We start from the raw sequence: 24,004 nt of genomic DNA, 5'->3' as shown, positions 1-24,004 counted from the left end.
AAAGGTGGTTTTCATATTGTGTAATCCGATTTTGTGTATTTAAGTGTATTTAATCTTAGAAAATAGGAGAAAAATAGTATACAGAAGAGAAAAATCATCAAAAGTTTTATGAAGTCTCGTAATGTACTACAAGAGGTTCTGGTAAGCTGTCATTAATTTTGGATGAGTAGAACTATTTTGTCTATATTTAGGCCATTATAAATACAAAAATTGGGGAAAAATAGAAAGGCATTATGAAAAATTCTGAAATTATTTTTCTGAGACTTCAACCTCTAGTAAGAGCTGCGAAAATTGTTAGATACCATTTTCACACTTTCTATGGTGGTTTTGTGATTTATTGGAACCAAACAAAAAGAAAATCAAAAGTTATATTAAACAGCAATATAAGTTGATGAAACTTAATGAGGTGTCATCATTTATGATAGGGGGCATCCACAAATTTACCTAGGATTTATAGACAACAAAAAGTATTTTATGTGATTTATGCCCTTGTTTTCTTGTAACAGTTTTAATAAATCAAGGAAATGATAAAAACTCTTGGGATTTTCCAGATATTCATATCATCTTACTGGGAATCTGGGGAAATTTTATTTCGAACTGAAAAGAATTTTTAGAATTTTTTATAAATAAAATCATTTACATGCACTATTAATAATGTACTTCGATCATCAAGCTCTTTAGCTTGGTGTTCATCACATGCATTACGGTTTGAAGATCATGCATGGACATATGTTGGTCATAGTGATTTTTCAAAGGAAATACTTGAATGCATAAGGTATATAAACCTTTAAAACTTGTAAAAATCCGAATTCTAGTGTTTGACATAGGTTTTGATCCATGGATTTCACCATTAAACAACATGCATGTTGTTCTTGGGTGAAACCCTACCACTCTCATCATCAAACTCTACATTCATGGATATGTTCATGAATGTTTATAAAGAATGGTGTAGAAGAATGAGAAATGCAAGAAAACTCTTTAAAACAAGAAAGAAAAGTGAGGGAAGATGAAGGATTTTCATGAATACCTTGAAGGACAACCTTCGAAGATGAAGATTTGAGTGTTGAGAGGTATTCTTGGCTGGAGATTTTCGTGGGTTTGGAGAGAGGAAAAGATAGTTTGAGTGTTGTAAAGAGTTGAGTGTGTGTGTGTGTGAGAGAGAGTGAGAGAGAGAGAGAGAGAAATAGTGAAGGGGAAGTTGAAGTGTAAGAGAAGGATAAATGATTAAGATTTTTGTTGAAAAGGGGTGCCTTGGAGGAGGTGGCCGATTTTATGAGTGAGAGAGGCTCCCTCTCTCTTAAAATTCAAATTAAATAAATTCCCCCTTCAATTTTTTTTATAAAACCCTAATTTTATAAAAATGCTTCTTTATGTAATTCTTGATTTATTTAAAATTCTTTGTTTTTAACTAATAAATTACGATTAATGTTTGATAATTTAAATTTTTATGTCTTTGATTATATCCCATAATTTGATTATTAAAATTTTATATTAGGAAGTTCATAGCAAATCTTATAGAGTTTTTAGGTTTTATAGTTTATAAATTTGGATTTTTGAGCTCTTTAGAGTTTTTGGAACATTGTTTGATATTCACCATCATATTGGAATGAAATTAGAATATTTTAATTTATTTTTAGGGTTTTATACCCTTTTTCAATTGTATCGAAGTTTGAAGTTTTATTCTAATTCGAGTATTGGCATTTCCTATAGTAGTTAAACAACTCACTAGAATCGTAAGAGTCAAGTATATTAGTCCTAGATTTTAGTTGGATCCTAGTTTATGCAAGATTTTGACCTAATTTATACTACTAGGCCATGGCATGTAGTGCATGTATAGTTTTTATAAAAAGATGCATGAGTCCGAGAATCACCTGAATTGATAGTTGTCACACACACATTCAATGAATCAACCACACACGCAAAAAATCTCAAATTTTTGATGGAATTTTGATTTCAAACTATTGAAAACAGTAACAAACAACAGTTCCTTGATCAAAAAGTACGAATGCACTTTAAAAACTTCAAAACAATAAAATTTTGCAAGTTCACACTCCAAAATACTTAAATTGATACTGAATTGGCTATGATACCAATTGTTAGTCCCCAAACTATAGATCAAAATAAGTAGTCAGTGAATTAATAACAATCAAAATATAGTGTAGAAGGAGTAGAAGAGAAATAACATCAAGCATGCACACATCTATAGCTCATAAATGTCAGGTACACCTTGAAAATAGACACACATACGTCATTGTTCATTAGTACATCTGACATACTGACAACCCCTTTAAATACTACCCACACCAGCACACATGAGTGTAGCCGTACACACATGTGTGGCCGCACATACGTGTGTGGTTGCACACACACAGAGTCAAAGCCAAAACAAAATTATACTGCATGCACTACCACCCTACCAAGATCTATACAGGAAGAATGCCTAGACCAAACCACAATAATATAGTCTTTCAATAAATCATATGAGATTATAAATTAAGAGATGTTCATATAACTTAATTACTAATGTATTAACAGAAAATAGTTATTGTTATCATATAAGGTTCTTTAACAAGCTTAACAAAACAATATTACCAAATAAAATTAATCCTAGCCATAAAATCATACCATAATCATAAAGTCATCTATCCTAAACAGAAGATAAGAGTTTTAGATCATGATTACAGTAAAACAAAGATCAAAAACGAAATCTGACAACTTAAACATAGTTCAACTTAAAGAATAAGTAAGAATAGACTTGAATTTGCCTTGATTTTTCTCAAAATTCGATCTAGGGTTGATTCTTTAGCTTCCAGCACCTTAGTAGGTCTTCTAATCACAACTTTACCACCAAGGGTTTCTCTCCGTGCCAGGGTATCGTTCTGAAAGTCCCTTTATATAGATTTTCACAAAACAGAGGTGACTCATCGAGTCTAGTGACCTACTCAGCAAGTCCGTCACTTAAAACCAGTGTACGGAAAGTTAGTGACTCCAGAATCGTGAATGTTCGAAGTGACTCATCGAGTTTGTGGCCTACTTGTCGAGTCCGCTTGGAATCAACGTTTTCTCAAAACACGAAAGTCATCCGAAATTGTGTCTAATTTTTAGAACATTTTGAATCTCGTCAATCGGAGTTACAGTTCATGAGTTATGGCCAAAACACTGATGATGGGTCAAACTATCCAACAACATCCTTCTTTCTTCAAAATCCAAGATCCAAGCCTCCAATCGCTAGCTCCGCTTCCTTTTCCATCCGACCATGTCATTGTTGCTGAAAAATGAAATTCTAAACTAATTAAGCACCTTTTGTTCATTAAATGACACAAAAACAACATAAAGTATTAAGATAATGCATGAATTTTATAACTAAATATGCCCATATCATTTACTATTACTGAGCTTGAGATATTGTGCTTATATTGTGGTATGCTTAGGTACTTTTCTTGTGAATTATGTACCTGCTTTTGTGTTATTTGACTCAGGTGCGAGTCGATCTTTCATGTCATTAGCGTTTAGTCAGCACATCAGTATCCGTCGAGAGGCGTTGAGCCGACCTCTGCGAGTTTGTATAGTTGACGAGCGAGTGGTTTTTTCTACTGATGTGATTCGAGGATATGTACTCAAGATTTTTGGTGTTGAGTTCTCGATGGATTTGGTACCGATTGTGATGGGGGTGTCTGTTTCATCGTGGGCATGGGCTGGTTGAGCCGATTTGGAGCCGTTATCGACTGCGAGCGTCAGTTGGTGAGCATATGAGACCCTAGTGTGGGAGTACTTACGGTGTATGGCGAGGGTACCCGATCTGAGTTAGCATTTTGCACAGCTGCCAGGTCGAGGCAGAGTCTACAACATGGGTGTAGAGGGTTTGTAGCCAATGTGATGGATACACGAGTTGCCGCAGAGAGGCCGAATTCTATCGATGAGGTTCTGATACTGCATTAGTTCCCAGATCTTTTTCCCGAGAGGTTGACGGGTATGCCTCCGGAGAGGCAGGTGGAGTTCCATATTGATTTGGTTCTGGGAGTGGTGCCTATTACCAAGGCACCCTATTGCCTTGCACCACCAGAGATGCAGGAATTATCCTCGCATCTTTAGGAGCTGCTGGGAAAGGGATTCATCCAACCGAGTAGCTGGCCGTAGGGGCGCCAATCCTTTTCTTCAAGAAAAAGGATGGTTCACACTGGATATGCTTTGATTACCGGGAGTTGAACAAGTTGACGGTCAAGAGCCGTTATCCGCTACCGAGGATTGACGATCTGTTCGATCAGTTGCAAGGTGCATCTTGGTTCTCCAAGATATACATGAGGTTGGGATATCATTAGATGAGGGTGCGTGATGAGGACATCCCGAAGACGACGTTTAGGACTCGTTATGGGCATTACGAGTTCGTGGTAATGCCTTTTGGGCTCACGAATGCACCGATAACGTTCATGGATCTCATAAACTGAGTGTGCAGACTGATGTTGGATCGATCGGTGATTGTGTTCATTGAGGATATTCTAGTGTTCTCAATATCCAGAGAGCAGCATGAGGAGCATCTGAGAGAGATCCTTGGATTCTTGAGATCGGAGAGGCTTTATGCCAAATTCTCCAAGTGTGATTTCTGGTTAGGAGATGTCCAGTTCTTGGGGCACCTCGTTAATCAGAATGGGATATTGGTCGATCCGGCCAAGATAAAGGCTATTATGAGTTGGGAGGTGTCGAGATCCCCCACCGAGATCATGAGTTTTATGGGGTAGGCCGGCTACAATCGGAGATTTATCATAGATTTCTCCAAGATTGGCGTTCCCCTCACCAGATTGACCCGGAAGGGCGTTGCTTTTACTCGGGGTCCTAAGTAGCAGACCTCATTTGAGACGCTTTGCATGAGGTTATGTGAATCACCAGTGTTAGGCCTTCCGGAGGGAATGGAGAATTTCATGGTGTATTGTGACACATCTATATATCAGGGTTGGGTGCGGTGATTATGCAGAGAGGGCATGTGATATCATACGCATCGAGGCAGCTGAGGCCTCATGAGACGAGGTATCCCACCCACTATTTGGAGTTAGGGGCAGTGGTGTTCTCCCTCAAGATATGGCGCCACTATTTGTATGGGGTTCGGTGTACCATATACACTGACCACAAGTGTTTGAAGTATCAAATGGATCAACCTAACCTGAATATGTGCCAGAGGAGATGGTTGGATGTGGAAAATGATTATGACTGTGACATATTGTACCACCCGAGCATGGCTAACGTGGTAGCCGATGCTCTGAGCTGCAGGGTAGAGAGTGCCTCGATTCGAGATATATGTATGAGGATGACGGTAATGACTCCGGTGTTGGATACCATTTGAGAGGCCCAGGCAGAGGATGTGAGACCGGAGAACCACAAAAGAGAGAGGGTGATTGGGCAGGTATTCGAGTTTGTTACCGATTGTCAAGGGCTTATGACCTTTCATGGTCGGATTTAGGTGTCGTATATGGGCGGGGCACATAGCATACTGATGGAGGTTCACACATCAAGATTCTCGATCAATCCCCGGGCCACTAAGATTTATTTGTACCTGGAGAGAGATTACTAGTTGCCCTGTATGAAGAGGCATGTTGCGTGGGTAGTAGAGAGGTGCTTCATCTGTCGTCGGGTTAAGGCCGAGCACCAGCATCCGCATGGCAAGTTGCAGCCACTAGAGGTTCCCCAGAGGAAGTTGGAAAAGATTTCTATGGGCTACATCACCAAATTGTCGAGGACCACTAGGGTGTTGATGCAATTTGGGTGATTGTGGATCGGTTGACGATGAGCGCTCATTTTCTTGCTATCAGTGAGAGCTCTTTTGCGGAGAGGCGGGCAGAGGTATATGTTAGAGAGGTGGTGTCGCAGAATGGAGTGCTGATCTCGATTGTGTCAGACCGAGATGTACGTTTCACTTCCAGGTTCTGGAAGAAGTTCCATGAGGAGTTGGGTACGAGATTGCACTTCAGTACTATTTACCACCCACGTACGGATGGCCATAGTGAGCGAATGATACAGACGCTCGAGGACATGCTTCGAGCATGTGTTATGGACTTCGGGGGAAGTTGGGACACATACCTACCTTTGGTTGAGTTTCATACAACAACAACCACCACTCAAGTATTGGTATGCCTCCCTTTGAGCTTTTATATAGGAGGAGGTTTCGGACTGCCATCTGTTGGGGAGAGGTAGGGCAACGAATGATTGGTAGGACTGAGATAGTGCTTAAGACGACTAGCAGATATAACAGGTCAGACAGAGGTTACTGACAGCCCTGATCCGCCAAAAGAGTTATGCGGATTGACGGCGATTCGGGATCGAGTTCCAGGTTGGAGACTTTGTACTCCTGAAGGTATATCCTTAGAAAGGAGTGATTCGATTTAGAAAGAGGGGCAAGTTGGGCCCCCGATACATTGGTCCTTTCAAGGTGACCACTAGGGTGGGAAAGGTAGCATACCGTTTGGAGCTACCTGAGGAGTTAAGTCAGATTCATAGCACCTTCCTATTATCCTAGTTGAGGACGTGTGTGGCCGATGAGGTGACATTTTTACCATTGGGTGATATTCAGGTGGACACGAGCCTAAATTACATTGAGAGGCCAATCGCAATACTGGATAGGAAGATTAAGGTTCTGAGGAACAAGAAGGTGCCTCTGGTTCAAGTCCAGTGGCAACATCGGAAAGGGTCCAAGCTGACTTGGGAGCCGGAGTCAGAGATGCAGGAGCATCATCCAGATTTATTTACGGCATGAGACTTCAGGACGAAGTTTGATTCTAGTGTGGGAGATTTGTAACATCCTGAATATTAGGTATATCTATTTAATCCTTCTTCTTTTCCAATATGTCATAATTAGCCCAAAATAGAAAATGGTGACAAGTGGGTATGCTAGGCATACAGAAGGGTACGCTGCACGTACGCATGGGCGTGCCTTTGATGCGGACTCAACCCAGTACGCGGGGCATACCAAAGTGTACACGAGGCATATTGGACCCAGACTCAAAACCCTAAATGAGACATGAGCACTATAAAAGGAATGTTACCGCCTCTATCCCCGCCACCATTTCCAGAGAGTGAAACTCTAAAAGAGCTAAACCTACATTCTAAACTTGTGTGTGTGTGTGTATTTGAGCTTGAAAGTGTCATTGTGTGCTTGTGAAGAAGAAGAGAAGAACTTGAGGAGGAAAGTGTTGGGGTTATTGTGTTGCGTCATGGGCTCGGTCCTTAGCCCAGTTTTGGTTGCCGGTTTGGGCCTATCCAATCGTGCATTATTTTAATCTATTTTTTTAGTATTTAAGGTGCATGCATGCATCCTTAGTGGGTAACACTTTTATTATTTTTCTCTAATATGTATTGTAAACCCTAGCTCGCCTCTACAGCAGAAGCTCTTCATCGAGCTCTGCTGAGGCATGACTATATTTGAATCATAAGCCTTACATTGATTCTATTCTGTGCTCATAATCATATTGTGTTTGAATTGTTTGTTCTTAATTATTATACCTGTGAAAGATCTAAACAATCTGAGATTAATTCTCATCAAGTGGTATCAGAGCAGGAGGATGTGTAATTCATATACATCTCTTCTGTTAAAGAAGTTATTAGGGTTTTTCCGCATTGATTGATATTAATTGATGTTAGAACAAAGTTCTTTTAGGATCGTATGATTCTAAGCAAGATATTAAATATGAACGTAATAAAGAACACAAGCAAGGCGTTGAATATGTCGAATGATTAATGCAATAACACCTCAGAAGAGCTCGCTAAAGAACTTCAATCTGTAGAGGTGTTTAGGGTTACAAGAATCAACGTAATGAAAAACTTGTTAATATACGCATACATGCATGCATATATATATATATATATATATATATATATATATATATATATATATATATATATATATATATATATATATATATACTATAACCCTAAAAATTAATATAGATAACAACGAAACTAATCTAGATAGACACGGATGGACAGGCCCAATCCGGATACAAAATACTTAGCCCAAGACGCAACACAAATATACTCAACAATCTCCCCCTTTGCGTCCTAGGAGGAGAAACTTCATTCCTTCTTAACAGCAGAAGGCTTCTTCACTGTTTTAAACACCTTCGGTATAATGGCCAAAATATGATGTCGAAACGTAATATACCACCGAAGCATGTCTGTAAAATTCTTCATGTCAGCTGCCGAGTTCTGCTTGCATCGTTGTATGATATTTATGATATGCTCCAAGCAATCTGTTGAAAACAAAGGCTTATCGACCAAAGCAAACAGAAACTTGTGTCTATCACCTTTAGTGAACATAACTGTTAGATTTGTCGAATCTATTTGCCCCAATTTCATTCTGTTCACGTCACCAGGCTTAGATGTCGGCTTCACAGTTGGCTTCTTGTTTATAACCTTAGCTATCTCCTGATCCATGGTTGCAAGCTCGTGAATATAGGAGGCCAACATTCTTTTAAGATGTTCAAGAATCGACTCATACTCCCTAAGATTAGAGAGCAGAATGTTGTATAGCAGAATCCAGTCATGTGGATTAAGGTTAGGAAGATCTGCCAGAGAGATAAAAGATTTCGGTTTTGCTAAACCATGGTTGATCTTGAAATTTACATTGATGAATCTCCCTGCAGATGAAGGTTTCAGTACCTTGACTTTAGTAATCTTCTGTGCACTCCATGTCAAGTACTGCGGTTGACCATTCTTCAAGTGAAAATCAATCAGCTCCTTGTCAACCTTAGGATGTAGATATGGAACCTTAGCAGTTGCCTCAAAGTAGTGGAATGCAAACGCTTTTCTGGTGATAGGCATGTCAAACTGCGAGTCTTTGGAGTTATCACAGTCAAACGAAGCAATTGGTTCCAACCGGTAGACAGAAGGAAACTCAATCGCTTGATTGATAAGTGTATCTCTATTCCACACTGGAAAAAGAGCCTTCTTGCATTGCAAGGCATCTTCATCCTCCTTATTCTTCTTCTCCCTTTCTTCCGCCTCTCTGGCCACTTGCATTGTCTCATCGAGCTCTCTGTCTCTCTTCTTTCTTTTAAGAGCATCAGCAATTGTTTCTTCTTCTGTATCACTATCGCTTTCAACACGAATCTCTTTCTGTTTTAGCTTCATCTCAGAAACCGAAGCTAAATTAACCTTCGGTTCTATTTTCACCTATTGTGCACTACCCTCTCCCCCTTGTTTTGGAGGTATGAATCCCTTCGAAACACCCTTCATCTCGCTTACAATTGCAATAGCAGGGAGGAGTTTGGATTGAAGATGTTTGTGAATGGTCAAGGTTAAAATTGGATCACAAACTTCCAGCAGATTGGTCAACATATCCTTGACATCTTCAGCACAACTTTCTGTACATCAATAGTTGCTTGTTTTTTAACCAGATCCTCCTTCAAAGTACTCTCAGCTGCCAGATTAGCAGCAAGAGCATCAATATGAGAATCCACAGATTTTAAAAAGGATGTGGTTTCTTTTTTGAGCTCAGTGTGAACAACTTCGAATTTGTTAGTTTCATTGTGAAGAGACTTTGAAAACGAATCCACTGAGGCTTGGTATTTTGCTGCATTGGTTTCAGCATGACACTTCAAAGAATCAAGGAAAATCTGAGTTGTATGAACAACCTCAGAAACTTCCTTGGTGGCCTTCTTACACGTAGAGGCAGACTCATTCACAGCCTCTGTAGATTTATCAATTTCATTAGTGTACTATTGAAGGGCCATCTCCAAAAATGCTTTGATAACTACACCACCATAGGCTTTACTATCAGCAAGCAATTTATCCAAATTTTCATGAATGTCTTGTATCTGCTGACTTGTAACAGGAGCATCAGCTGTCTCTTCTATTGGAATTCGATAAGGGTTGTAGTAAATGGAGTCAAAATCCTCATCATCTCCCCCAAGAGTGGCAGCAGAATCGGAGGATTGGGTTGGTGAAGGTGGGATGTTAATAACTGGAGGTTCAATCACAGTAGTAGCCCCTGTATCAGATACATTGACTTCTACTGTCGGTTTGGGAATGGTAGTGGTGGTAGATTCAGTTAGAAGTGGAGTAGATAAGGGTATAGTGGAGATAGGAACTGAAGCAATTGGTGATGAAGTTGGTAGAGTGGTTGTTTGATTGATAATGGGTAGAGTGTCAGTAGGAGCAGAAAGTTGAACTGTCTGTTTCGGTGATGGAGGTAGAGTTGGAACTGTGGTTTGTATTGGAGATTCTGGTGGAGTAGGAGAACGTGGAGGAGTGGGCTCTCGGGGCGAGACACGGTGAACCTCCTCTTCCTCCGTTTGCTCAACAGCAGGCTCTGTAATTAGAGGAGTGTTCTCCCTGGGTCGACGAGCCATCTTCATTATCTTTTTCTTTTTCGGTTTAGAAGAGTCTCCTTCATCAGATTTACATTTAAAGGACTTGGCCTTGGGTTCCTCAGGATCCTCTTTCTTTGTCATTCTCTTTCCTCTATTGTCCGGCTTCTCCAATTCATCCAATGCAGCTTGCTGCTCAGGAGATAGAACCCTTCGTCCAATAGGAGGAAGTTTCCTATAATCCGCCAACACGTTGCTTTGTTCCGAAACACACCTGTACATCATTTCAGGAATCATTCCAGAATGAAGAAACTTACGTGGATCAGAAAGAATAATCTTCTTCGTATGGAATGTAGCAATAGTAGCAAGGAGAGCATCCTTCATGATTGGAATCTCCAATTAATCAATGGCCTTCCTTGTAATCAAGGTCCAAAAACGACCACAAGAAATTTCTGAATGGCGTGTCGTAGTGTTTAGACTCTACACCACTTGAGACCAGATTATGGACCCATAATCGAGATTGATCCCGTTGTAGAGGCCGTAAAGAAGAGCAAGAAAACCTTTGCTGGTAGTATCAGAACCACCACTGCGTTCGGCCAAACCCTTAATCAGCAGGGTGAACAAACCATTCCATTGAGATGGTAAGCAGGATTTCTTCACTTTTGTAATCGTCGTGAGCACATCGGTGTACCCCATTTCGTATATCATGGAGAACAACTGTGATGTCATGATGAAATCTGGTGAGATGATTGAAGAATCGACTGCAAGGCCCAAAATGAACAAAACTTTACTTTTGAAATCGAAGATTTGTTTTGTGGATGGTGAAGTAGATGTGATCCTTGTTCTTGTCATAAGTCACTGAGGAATAAACCTGTGATAATAGCGACATTGGAACGGCTTCAACCTATGTTAGGGCTAAAACCAAGGGGAATATTTCAAGCATTCCACAACCTATAACATATATGAATCATATAAGAACGAACTAAGTTCAATGATCATGTTTTGGTTGGGTTTTATGGTGAGCAAAGAAGATGATGCCGTCTAATCATGTGCTGATGAAGAAGTCACCATTAATGAGTGAAGAAGAAGATGAACATTGTTTACTTGTTGTTTACGTTGAGAGAATTGAGACTGGTAAATGACAAATAAAATTGTTCAACCCTTTATATACCATTGCCCGGAGAGAGAAAATCGTGATGATGTGGTTGCTAAAACGTCGCCTGAAAAAGCGCGATGTGATAGTGTGGTTACTCCCAGGACTACATCAGCATGCATGGGTTTAGAAATAGATCAAATTCACGTGCCTAAATCTTATCTTTAATTGGCGTTTGAAATTCCATATAGCCCCTTGTTTGGTTACAATGGATAACCAAAACTCAAACCAAATAGTACCTAGAATGTTGGAAAATAAAATTTTCGTGCATAAGTGTGACAAAGATAAAGAAATAAATCAAATGTGTATGGGATGTGAGTGATGTCTTATTATTAGACAGAAAGCAGAGGATTTCGTGCAAGAATCACTTCCTTCAAAGTCAAGAGAGACTTGAAGTGCTTGTGTGGTTTCCCGAAAAATACGATCAACTATTTGTTAATAAACATTGAAATGCTTCTTTTAATCATAGGCTTAGGGTAGCTTGTCTTCAACCGAACTTCGAGTTTTAACATAAAACCGATCGTTGGAAGAAGTACCTGTGAGACCGATGTGGTCTGTTGAACAGGTAGGTGGGATATATTATTTTAGTGACTATATAGGAATCAGAAATCTCAAAAAAAAAAAAAATGGATCTCTTTGGGAAGAAATTCCTTGGCTGTAGACAATTTCATAAAAGATCACACAAAAATAAAAAGAGATTTCCTTATGTAACCAGTAAGATCTTGAATATATAATTCACTATCAATTCATTTTTTTTGTGTTGGATATTGGGTTTCACTCAGCACGTGGTAAATGTATCTAAGATCACAAACATAGATGTTGTGTAACCATAAACCTCAGTGGTAAAGACCAAGAGTCTCAAGGGTTACGTTGGTGAACCGAAATTAGATGGAGAATATAAGGAGGTGGCTTAAGGACTGAATGTACCTTCTGCTAGAAAATCCTGACAGAGCAGAGAAACTCTTAACTCATATGAGAATAGTAAGGTAGCTCTAGACCGAGTAACATATTTTAGCCTGATTTGGAAGAAACGATAGGTATAGATAGAATCATTAAGGCCTACTCATGATCGTAGAGGCTTAAGACGATATGCAACAGCATGCTTCTAGGGACCGTTAACTAGTTCATTTTGAAATTGAATCATACCTGCCTAAGATCCACAGTCGGTTATACTTGTACTCATATTACCTAAGAAGAATAAAGAAATACACCAAACAAACAATCGAGATAGATAAAATAACACTAAAAACAGAAATATCAAATGTTTTTGGATTTTCGAAATTTTCTGAAAAAGAATAAAAACAGAAAGATAAATATTTTTGGATTTTTGAAATTTTCTGAAAAAGAATAAAAAGAGAAAGATAAAAATAATTAAGTTCAAAGCAAATGAAAGTTATGCACAAAATATACAACCGAAACCTTATCTTTTAATGAGTGAAGCAAAATAGACCAATCATTCGGTTCATTTCTGTTCCAGAAAATTATGGAGCCAAGATAGACAGAGCGGTCTGTCCATTTCTGTTCCCTAAAATTCTAGAGCCGAAATAGACCGAGCGGTCTGTCCATTTCGGTTGTCTAATTTTTAATGAGAGATTTGAGGATTCGGTTCCGAATCTCCTTCCATCATGCCCAAGCCTTGTAAGATTTTGTTAAAGGTTGCTTCAAGTAAGGCTTTAGTAAATATGTCAGCCAGTTGATCAGCAGATCGAACAAAGTGAACTTCCACGTTCCCGTCTTCTACATGATCCTTGATGAAATGATACCTAACTGCAATGTGCTTGGTTTTTGAGTGTTGCACAGGATTATGAAAAATCCTAATTGCACTTTCAGAGTCGCAATAGAGAGGAATCTTTTTCATACTCAGCCCATAATCTCTTAATTGACTTTGAATCCAAACCACTTGAGAGGTACAAGATGCAACAGCGATGTATTCAGCTTCGGCTGTGGATAAGGAAACACAGGTTTGTTTCTTGGATTGCCAATTAAAAAGTTTTCGGTCATGAAATTGGCATCCCCCTATAATACTCTTTCTGTCCAGTCCACATCCTCCTAGATCAGCATCAGAAAAGGCTTGAATGAAGAATCCAGATCTTGGAGGATACCAGAGACCGAGAGATGAAGTTTTCTTCAGATATCGAAAAATGTTCTTCAACGCAAGCATGTGAGGTTCGCTTGGATTGGCTTGAAACCTGGCACAGTAACAAACAAAAAACATAATATCTGGTCTACTAGCTGTTAGATACATAAGGGACCCTATCATTTGACGATAAAGTGTTATATCTATAGCAGGTTTCTCCAGAGATGGGGTTAGCTTAGTGCCAAATGTCATAGGAACCTTCACTTTTGAATCATCCTTCATACCAAATTTCATCAGTAAGTTCTTTGTGTATGCCTCCTGGTTTGTAAAGATACCTTCTGGTCCCTGTCTAATATTCAAACCAAGGAAAAAGTTAATTGGACCCATTGTGATCATTTCAAATTTAGTCTCCATCAACTTCCTAAATTCAACTGTTAAGCTAGGATTCGTGGAGCCGAAGATGATATCATCAACATAAATATGAACAATCATCAAATGTTCGCCTTCCTTCTTACGAAAGAAGGTTGGATCAACCGAACCTTGTTTAAATTTTGACATTTTTAAGAAGCGAGTTAGCGTTTCATACCAGGCTCTCGGTGCTTGTTTTAGCCCATAGATAGCTTTATCTAGTACATAGCAATGATCAGGGTATTTTTGCATTCAAGAAAGCGCATTTGACATCCATTCGGAAAACTTTGAAGTTCTTGTGAGCATCATATGCAAGAAAGATCCTAATAGATTCCAACCTTGCTACTGGAGCAAAGGTTTCTTCATAACCTATCCCTTCTTCTTGACGATAACCATTTACAACCAACCGAGCCTTGTTATGAATGACATTCCCCTCTTCGTCTAGCTTATTTCTAAACACCCATTTCAGACCGACAATAGAGGCATCTTTCAGTGTAGGAATCAACCTCCAAACTCTATTGCGTTCGAACTCATGGAGCTCATCCTGCATTGCTTGAACCCAATCAGAATGATCAAGTGCAACATTTACAATTTTCGCCTCTATTTTGGAGATAAACGAATTAAACATACAAAATTCCACTTTAGAGAATAATGCAGTTCGTTTCGCCTTCAGTTGAGACCGAGTAAGAACACTTTCGGAAGTTTCACCAATAATTTTCTCTTTGGGATGGTCCTTTGTCCATTTTACTAAAGGAGGATAGCTTGGATCATATTTTGGATTCAATTCAGCTTCTACTTCTATTTCAACATCTGACTGATCACCTTCACCTTCGTCAGTAGAACTATCACTTGCTTTCTCCTTCTCCCCCTCGACTGGCGAAGTGAAATCTCTGTCAGCATCAGAGTCTTCATTGCTTGTGGAAGTGGGTGTCTCCGCCTCGATTGGATTTTCACTCGTTATTTTTGGAGCAGTTGTTTCTTTATCATCTGAACTTTTAGATGTAGAAGATGAACTTGGATGCTTCCCCTCAACAGAAACTTCAGTTGTCTTTGAAGTGGTTGAGCTCTCCCCCTGGAACGTTGAACCTTTGTTTTGAGAGCCTGTTGAAGACTTAGGACTTGGTGGTTCGCTTTACATCTCTTTAGTGGCTTCGTCTATGACCTTCTTGAGATTATCTACTTTGTTGTATGCTGCTGTTGCCTCCGAATGAATTGCTTTTTCAGGTTCATCGAATAGCCGAATGTATTCTTCAAACAGGTTGCATTTTGGAACCTAGACTTGTCCAGATTCTGGGAAGATGTCTCCTGAAGCACTTTTAGTCCTTTGAAACTTCTTCATATAATTGTCATCAAAGGTGAGATAATAAGTTTCCTCAATTTTTCTGGAACGCTTATTCAACACCCTATATGCTTTTGATGATAGAGAATAACCCAGAAATATGCCTTCATCGGCTTTAACATCAAACATATTTTGGTTCTCTTTAGAATTAAAAAGAAAGCACCTTGAACCGAAAATATGGAAAGATTTGACGTTCGGTTTCCTATTGTTTAAGATCTCATAAAGAGTTATGGAGAATCTCTTGTTGAGCATAGACCGATTATGAGTATAGCAAGCAGCAGCAATGGCATCAGCCCAGAAGTATAAAGGTAGGGAAGCGTAACTGAGCATGGTTCTGGTTGCTTCACATAACGAGCGGTTTCGTCTTTCAACAATCCCATTCTGCTGTGGTGTATAAAGAGGCCGAAAAATTGTGAGTTATCCCCTTATCAGCCAGAAAGTCTTCAAAATCCTTGTTCTTGAATTCCAGTCCATTGTCACTTCTAATGTTTCTGACCGTCTTCCTTAATTGCACTTCCACTTGCTTGATGAACACCTTCAGCTTGGGAGTTGCATCTTGTGACAACCTGAAATTTCCATTCGGTCAAACCCTAAAAGTCAATGTCATTATTTCTTATTTTTAATAAATATAAAGTTTGTTTGATTATTTTAATATTATTTTTAAACGAGCGGGTGAAAGATAGTGCCGTCTTGGGTTTTGAATTTTAAAAACCGCCAACACTTCGTGTCTTAGAAATTCCCGACCAAACTTTTATGTTTGGGTTGAAAAATCACCCAAAAACCGTGAACTCATACCTATGTATGAGTTTACTCCCCAAAAAGCTAGTCATTTGTGTTTACTCCCCAAATGTCAAAAGAGTAAACTCCAAAATATCCTCTCAAGTATCATCCAAGATTTAATTCCAAATCTTCAAAGCTGTAAGTGTTCTAACCATTTCAAGTTAGTATATCACTTAATCTAGTGATTGTACATCCTTTAATCCATTCATTTATGTGTTTTAACTAGTTTTTCCAAAACACCAAGAACACCAAGAACACACACTAGTGTTCTTAGACTTAAAGTTCATTTCAACCTTCCACAATGTAAGTACTTCTATCCTAGAGTCATTTTAAGCTAGCTATAGATGTTTATACCAAAGAAAAGTCCCAAGAACACCAAGAATAAGGTGTTCACGGTTTTGGGAGGCTCCCAAAACCGTAAACACCAAATATAGTGCCTTAGGGTGCTTTAGGGTGTCTAGATGCTTCACAGTGCCTTAGGGACTTGTCTAAATCCATGCTTGATGAGTGTATCCCGCAAAAAGCACCAAAATCATATATTTTTATGTGTTTATGGTTTGGGGATCTCCCAAAACCGTAAACACCTCAAATGTGGTGTAAATGTCCCATAAATGGCCCATGGTTGTTCCTAATGGCTAGAATCTAACCTAGACTAGTGCCATGTTTGAGCTAAGGACTTGAAAACCACGAAATATCAAACTTAGGAGTTTAAGGTAGTAAACTCATGGAGAAATGGACCTTAGACCGTAAACTCCATTTAGGAGTGTTTTGACGCCACACAACACTTCCTAAGGCTAAATCATGAAGTAGGAATGCTTGGAATAGTTTAGAAGACTTCAAACCAACAAATGGTCATAAAGTGTAGAGTTTATGACCGTAAACCCTTGAGTTTATTGCCGTAAAATCCTTGGGTAATGGTCATGAAAACCGTAAACTCCAAGGGAGTTTACCCTTGAACCCCAAACACACTAGCCTTTGCCTACAACACTTAGATGAACTCCTTAGCACTTATAACACTTATACAAAGTGTTTGTCATGCCTTAGAGTGTATTGAATTTTTTTTATTAGTTGTTTAAAGACTAATTGTTCAGATACATATATCCTTATATGTTATTAGGATCTTTGTGCGTGTCTGAGTCTTCACTTGACACCAAGCACTTATCCGACACTTCCTTCCGATCCACTTACTACAGGTGAGTTCATACCCACAGTTTTAAATGTTTTATGGGGGGGGGGACACAATTAGAATTATGCTAATTATTATATCAGTCACATGTGATTAATAAGCAGCATTCAAATGATTTACTACACATTAGCTGTTTTACCAAATAGTTGTTATTAAAAGGATTTTCATATACGTATTATATGTTTAAAACTCCTGATTTAATTGTTCATTATACACTGTATGTTTCATTTCAAACTCATTTACAATTGTGTTTCAAACAAATGTTTCTTTCTATTTAAAACTATTTTGTTAGATAAATACCTCCAACCCGTTTTATAGATTGACATCAAGTCGATATTTTCTTAGATAGTAATCATGTTCAAAAGGTTTTACAAAACATATTTTATGCTTTTATAATATAAATTGCATGCCTATATATGTATATTTATATAAGAAATGTTTAAAAGACTTAGGAAGGCTATCCACCCTATTTCCTTTTTGCGCTTGAGATGTGGTCTGGTGGGATATCGGGTACCCGTCCGAAGGTCGTTTAAATATTAGTTATATATCATGTGTACATATATAGTCATAAAGGTTCTTCCAGTTCATTCGATACCCTTGGGTAGCAAGGGTATGCATCCATGTTCATACGTACTAGTTACATTACTCGTAAGCTACCATATGGATAGTTTAGGAAGATACTAGAACTATTATTAGAACATGATATCATATAAGGAGTCAGTTCATTCATGAGCCCTATACATGCTAGAGAGAGAGAGAACACACGTTATAGCTAGCACACGGAGAACATTACAGTACATTACAATACTATTACATAGATATGTTTTACATGATTACGCTTACATGAGTACGTTTACATATATTCGTTTACATGAGTGCGGTTACATATACTTTGATAGGACAAACATCACTAGGTGCTCTAGCATAGGACAAGTTTAGGATCTAACTATACCGATGAATCACAATGCATTGTGATAGTTATATCGGGTATACATGATCATAGTAATGTGGATGTTCATGGCATGCATACATGCGTGGACGTGTATAGGTCTCAAAATCCCTTTGACAGGGGAGTGCTTAGCCTGGGATCTAGCCATCACATTAGGCCTTATCCCTTAAATAAGGCAATAGGGGTACAGAGGCAGTCACTTATTATAAATACTGCAGTACTTACGAGATTACCCTAGACTGAAGGTAATTAGTACGGTTGTGGTTCGACGCTATACCATAGTACTATTTCATTTTCCCATTACATTCACTTCGTGAACATTCACACGACGCACGGTAATGTAGAAACTATATTTTTGGTTAATGATAGTCAGACTTGGGAAAATACTCCCTCTCACAAGAGACACACACACAAACACTAGATGCCTTGGTAGAAGGCTACATATAGATCAATTAAGTCTTGGTAGAAGACTCCCTGTTATAATAGTAGGAATCATAGGGATTTCTAGAGTTTTTTGAAGGTTTACAGTTGTTTTACATACATTTTCAATACTTACAATTCTTATACATACAAATTCTTACATACAAAATAAGACACTAAAATACTTATGATCTCACCAGCTTCAAAGTTGATACTCGCTTTCAAAATTACTTGTATCCTCAGGTCAACCATAGAAAGGTATCGATGTAAGGTTTAGAGAAGATGGAGCTTGTTCAAGACTCATCTTTCATTTTGATTTATGTTTTAGTGTCTATTATAATTTAACAGAACACACTTGTATAATAATTATATTATTAATGCAATGGATGATGTTGTTGCTTGTTTACTACTTTTCATTGTTGTGATACTGTACATAATGTCCTCCACCCTAGAATGTTTCCACTGTTCTTGGTTTTGGGGTGTGACACATCTGATTTCTGTTTAAGAAAGAAAACCCAAGTGAAGCGGGAAAAGTCATCTACAATAACAAGAATGTACTTACTTCCACTGATACTCTCTATAGTAGAAGGTCCACACAAATCAATGTGTAATAGTTCAAGTGCTTCCACTATCTTAGTATTGATGCGTGTAGGGTGGCTTTTTTTTCTCTGCTTACCCATCTCACATGCTGCACATAAATGCTCCTTATCGAACTTGAGAAGAGGAAGGCCTCGAACGTGATCACCAATCACTAATTTGTTGATATCTTTGAAATTTAGGTGTGATAGACGTCGATGCCATAACCAGCTTTCATCAGTGTTTGCCTTTGACAGTAAACAAATAGCTGGTGTCCCTCGAATTGGATTAATATTCAAAGGGTACATCTCTCCCTTACGCGCAAATTTCAGCAGAGCCTTCTTGGATTGTTTTTCAATTATCTCAGACCCCTCATCATCAAATGATACCCTCAAACCTGTGCCCACAACCAATTGCGATACACTTATGAGATTGTGCTGCAATCCCTCTACATAAGCCACCTTTTTGATTGAGAAATCTCCATTAGTTATCATGTCGTATCCTTTGATTGTTCCGTAGGAATTGTTTCCAAGCTTCACAGACCCACCATCTTTCAGGGACCAAAAATCCCTTAGCTCCTCCTTCCTTCCTGTCGTGTGACGCGAGCAGCCACTGTCTATATACCATTCATCATCAAACTGCTCGTCACTGATTACCTACAAATTCAAGCAGATTTAGGAACCCAAAGTTTCTTGGGTCCTGGTGAGTTTTTCATAGAGAAAGGAATAACAATAGAAGCATCAACCAAATAAGTTCGTTTAATAAGAGTTGTTTGATATTTTCTTTTAATGGTATACACATTGATTTTTGTTTTATCTTCTTTAAATTTTAGTGTATCATTTGGTATTGCTTTTGATGGTTTAGTGTTCTTCGTTTGATTCCTAGGTTGAGTGGTCGATTTCTTATTTTCCTTCTCAGAATCCGATACCGTTTTCCCTTTTCCTTTGATGTATTTTAAAGAATTTGTTTCATCTTGGGACTTGGAAGATCCATAAATAGGATTGGGACCGGATCGGGGTTTGGGACCGAATCTGGATCGAGGACCGAAACTGGGTTTAGGACCGAAACTGGGCTTAGGACCGAAACCAGGTCTAGGACCGAATCTGGGTCGAGGACCGAAAGTGGGTTCAGGACCAAGATTTAACTTTCGGTTCTGGGATTTGGAATAATAGGAATTTAGACTGAAGTTTTCCTTCGACTTTTCCTTTCCCTTGTCCATGGATTCTTTCCTAGGAAGCTCATAGTTGGATTTTGAGAATTCCAATGCCTTTTCCGTTCATTCAGATTCGAGGCGTATATTTGATTTCTCAGGCGTTTCTGTTCAGCTAGCTCCTTCTGAGATTTGTGAACATTGAAACTGGCCTTTGGTTTCTCCTTCTGAGCTGCAATTGACTTTCCTTCCATTTTGGATTCTGTACTCTTTTTGGTTTGAACTTTCGGTGCTCGTCTCTCTTGAGTAGAACTTTCGGTTCTTCCCTCTTGATTGGAACACCAGGTTCAACCATCGGTTCTTCAGGAACATCTTTGGTTCCACTTGTGCTTGGAATATCGAAACTGGAGGGTTTGTTAATGGGTTCTGGTATGTGTCTACCTTTGAATCTCCATGTGGTTTTCTCAGATAATCCCACAGTCTTGTCTGTGTTATCAATAGGAGCAGACCAGAAATAGTGTTCGCAACCTTCAGCGTTATCTTCATCAACTATTGTTCTTAATTCTGCCGTTTGCCTTTGAGTGACCCCAGTCGTAGCATAAACCTGATTTGGCACGGTTTGAACCTTTTGATAGACCAAGGCTTTTTCCTTGAGTTTTGGTTTCTGTTCTTTTGACAGATGAGCAAACTCAACCGAGTTTTCTGATATAAGAGGTTTTTCACTCTCGGTTTCATTTTTCATAAACTTAGAGCAATCAACTCCATCCTCCACTGAGATTTCACTCATCTCGCTTTCCGCATCAAATTCAGACGAATTATCTAAGTTTATTTTATTATCCTTAACAATTTTAGCATTTGACAGATCGAATGTTTGTAGAGTTTCAGTTTTAATCTTTAGCCTATCATTTTCATCTAAGATATCTTTTAACATACTTTTATGTTCCTTACAATCGATGAAAGTTTCTATATTATCCAAACCTAGCCTATACGACATTGATGTTTCTTCAGAGGACACTTCTGATTCACATTCAGCTATAACCTCATCTTCCTTAAATTCAAGAAAGGGCAAAATCATCTTATGAATTTTCTTACCAATTTCACAATTTAAATGTAGTTGAGCAATATTAGTATAAAGATGCTTAGCAATTAAACAGAAAACATTTCTTTGTTTTAATAACTTTAAATTGTCTCTTTGCAAATAAATACTTTCATCCCTAACCCTAACTAACTCTGCTTCCTTTAGCTCAATCTAGATTCTCCTCTCCTCACTTTTTGAAGACACCCTGCCGAGTTGGTCAGTTAGGTTAGAATTTGCTAAGTGGGTTTGCATGAGGCTACTACGTAGGTTAGAAAATTGAAAGTTTAATTCATTAAATTCTTCTTGATAATCAGTTTTTGAAATTTTAGGAGAGTAAAGAATAGAATGTACCTTTTTGATCAATCGATCGCAGTCGTTGATCTTCTCACTCACTGGGTTGGCCGCAAAACACTTGTTTTCTATCAGGTTCGGCTCCGTATCTGCACTTTCGGTTGATGGACCAGCAGTGACGATAAAGCATTTTCCACCCGAACCTTCATTCTTTGCCACATACGCCTTTCCATGAGTAGGTCTTCTAACCTCTTCGTCTTTAGAGTCGGTTGACCATACTTCTACGCCACCGAACTCATCTTCCCCATCATTCTCCTGTACGATTAAGGCATTCATAGAGCTGTTGGACGCCTTTATCTTTTTGACTTCTTCTAATTTGCGCATATAATACGTCTCATCATCTTCACCCTCTCTCTTCTCAGCCATCTTTCTCAACATGCAATCTTTGGCAAAATGGTTCTTGCCGTGACAATAGTTGCAGTCGTATCCAGAGTCTCCTGCAAGATTGTTCTCCTTTTTCTCTTCATCCTTTTTAGAGGAGACTTTCGGTTCATCCTTCATCTTCTAAGAACTGTAACTTCCCTATCAGTTTCGGTTCTTGTTGGCTGGAAATTTTCTCCTTGCGAATTTCATTGGATTTGTGATCATCAAGGCATACTCCTCACTTGTAAGCTCGCACTCTGAACTGTCTGACTCTTCTTCTTCTTCTTGAGCAGTACTTTTTCCTTTAGAAACACGAGCCAACGATCCCATATCTGAGACCAATTTCGCTTCCTTAGTTACAACACTTTCATGGAACTTTAGTATCCCTACTAGTTTCGCCAGCGAGTACAATTTGAACAGTTCATTCGCCTTCACAGTGGAAACCACAACCATCCATTCTGGTCTTAGCCTATTCATGAACGTTACTTTCTGCTCGGTCAGCTTCCTCTCTATCCTGTGCTTGATCATCTTACTTAAGAGATGATTGAACCGATCAAAGGTCTGTACAAGCTTCTCTTCAGGTTTCTGTTCGAAAACTCCAAATTCTGATAGTAACAGAGTTTGAATGGAGTGTTCCAAATCTTCATCAGTTGAGTAAAGTTCCTTCAGCCTATCCCAGATCTCTTTAGCAGTTGTGCATGAACCTACAAGCCGAAATGTGTCAGATTGCAGGGAAAATCTTATGATCCGCATGGCTTTAATGTTACACAAGATCTTGTCCTTCTCATCCTGTGGCATCTTCTGAACATTTGTCACCAACTTGTTGTAATCTTTTTGTGTTTTAACAGTTGTGTTTATTTCCGAATGAACAAACAGTCCAAGAGTGATAGCTTCCCAAATGAGATAGCCATTGTCTTCTGATCCAACCACGTAATCTTCAAAGTGATGAGCCCATACTTCGTAGTCTTGAGTATAGAGTATGGGTACTCTGGTTGTTGATCCGATGCTGTTTGAGATGTTAATGGGGTTTGTATGCGAATCTTCGCGAGACATGGTGAGCTGCTAGAATCAAACCTGTAAACTTGAGAGTAGGGTTTTATCAAAAATAGAGTTGTCGTCAATATGAAGACGACGGCTTCTATTTATACGATAAAAGCGGAAACCCTAAAGTATTAAGAATATAGAAGGAATGTGTATTGATCACACAGTCTCCTGCTCTGATACCAATTGTTAGAACAAAGTTCTTTTAGGATCGTATGATCCTAAGCAAGATATTAAATATGAACGTAATAAAGAACACAAGTATGGCGCTGAATATGTCGAATGATTAATGCAATATCACCTCAGAAGAGCTCGATAAAGAACTTCAATCTGTAGAGGCTTTTAGGGTTACAAGAATCAACGTAATGAAAAACTTGTTAATATACGGATACATGCATGCATATATATATATATATATATATATATATATATATATATATATACTATAACCCTAACAATTAATCTAGATAACAACGAAACTAATGTAGATAGAGACGGATGGACATGCCCAATCTGGATACAAAATACTTAGCCCAAGACACGACACAAATATACTCAACAATTGAGCTGTCATTCCATATGGGCTATCTCATTAATTGTCGATCTTACTCTAACGATAAATTACAAGTATGATCTTAAACAGGTGATCGATCAAACATCATCACAATGTCCATGGATGATTCACAAACCAATCCAATCAACATCTACAACGGTATTGGTTCAACGAAAAGGATTCTAATCTTATACACTCCACTCAGGGTTATGAGGTTTGGATGCACCACTTTGAAGATTATGTGATCGGCTCAGAAGATAATGGGTACCTGATCTGGGAAGCAATCAC

This window comes from Lactuca saligna, chromosome 4 (genome assembly GCF_052625555.1).
Source record: "Lactuca saligna cultivar CGN05327 chromosome 4, ASM5262555v1, whole genome shotgun sequence".
Taxonomy (NCBI): Eukaryota; Viridiplantae; Streptophyta; class Magnoliopsida; order Asterales; family Asteraceae; genus Lactuca; species Lactuca saligna.
Note: the sequence above shows the minus strand (reverse complement) of the source record.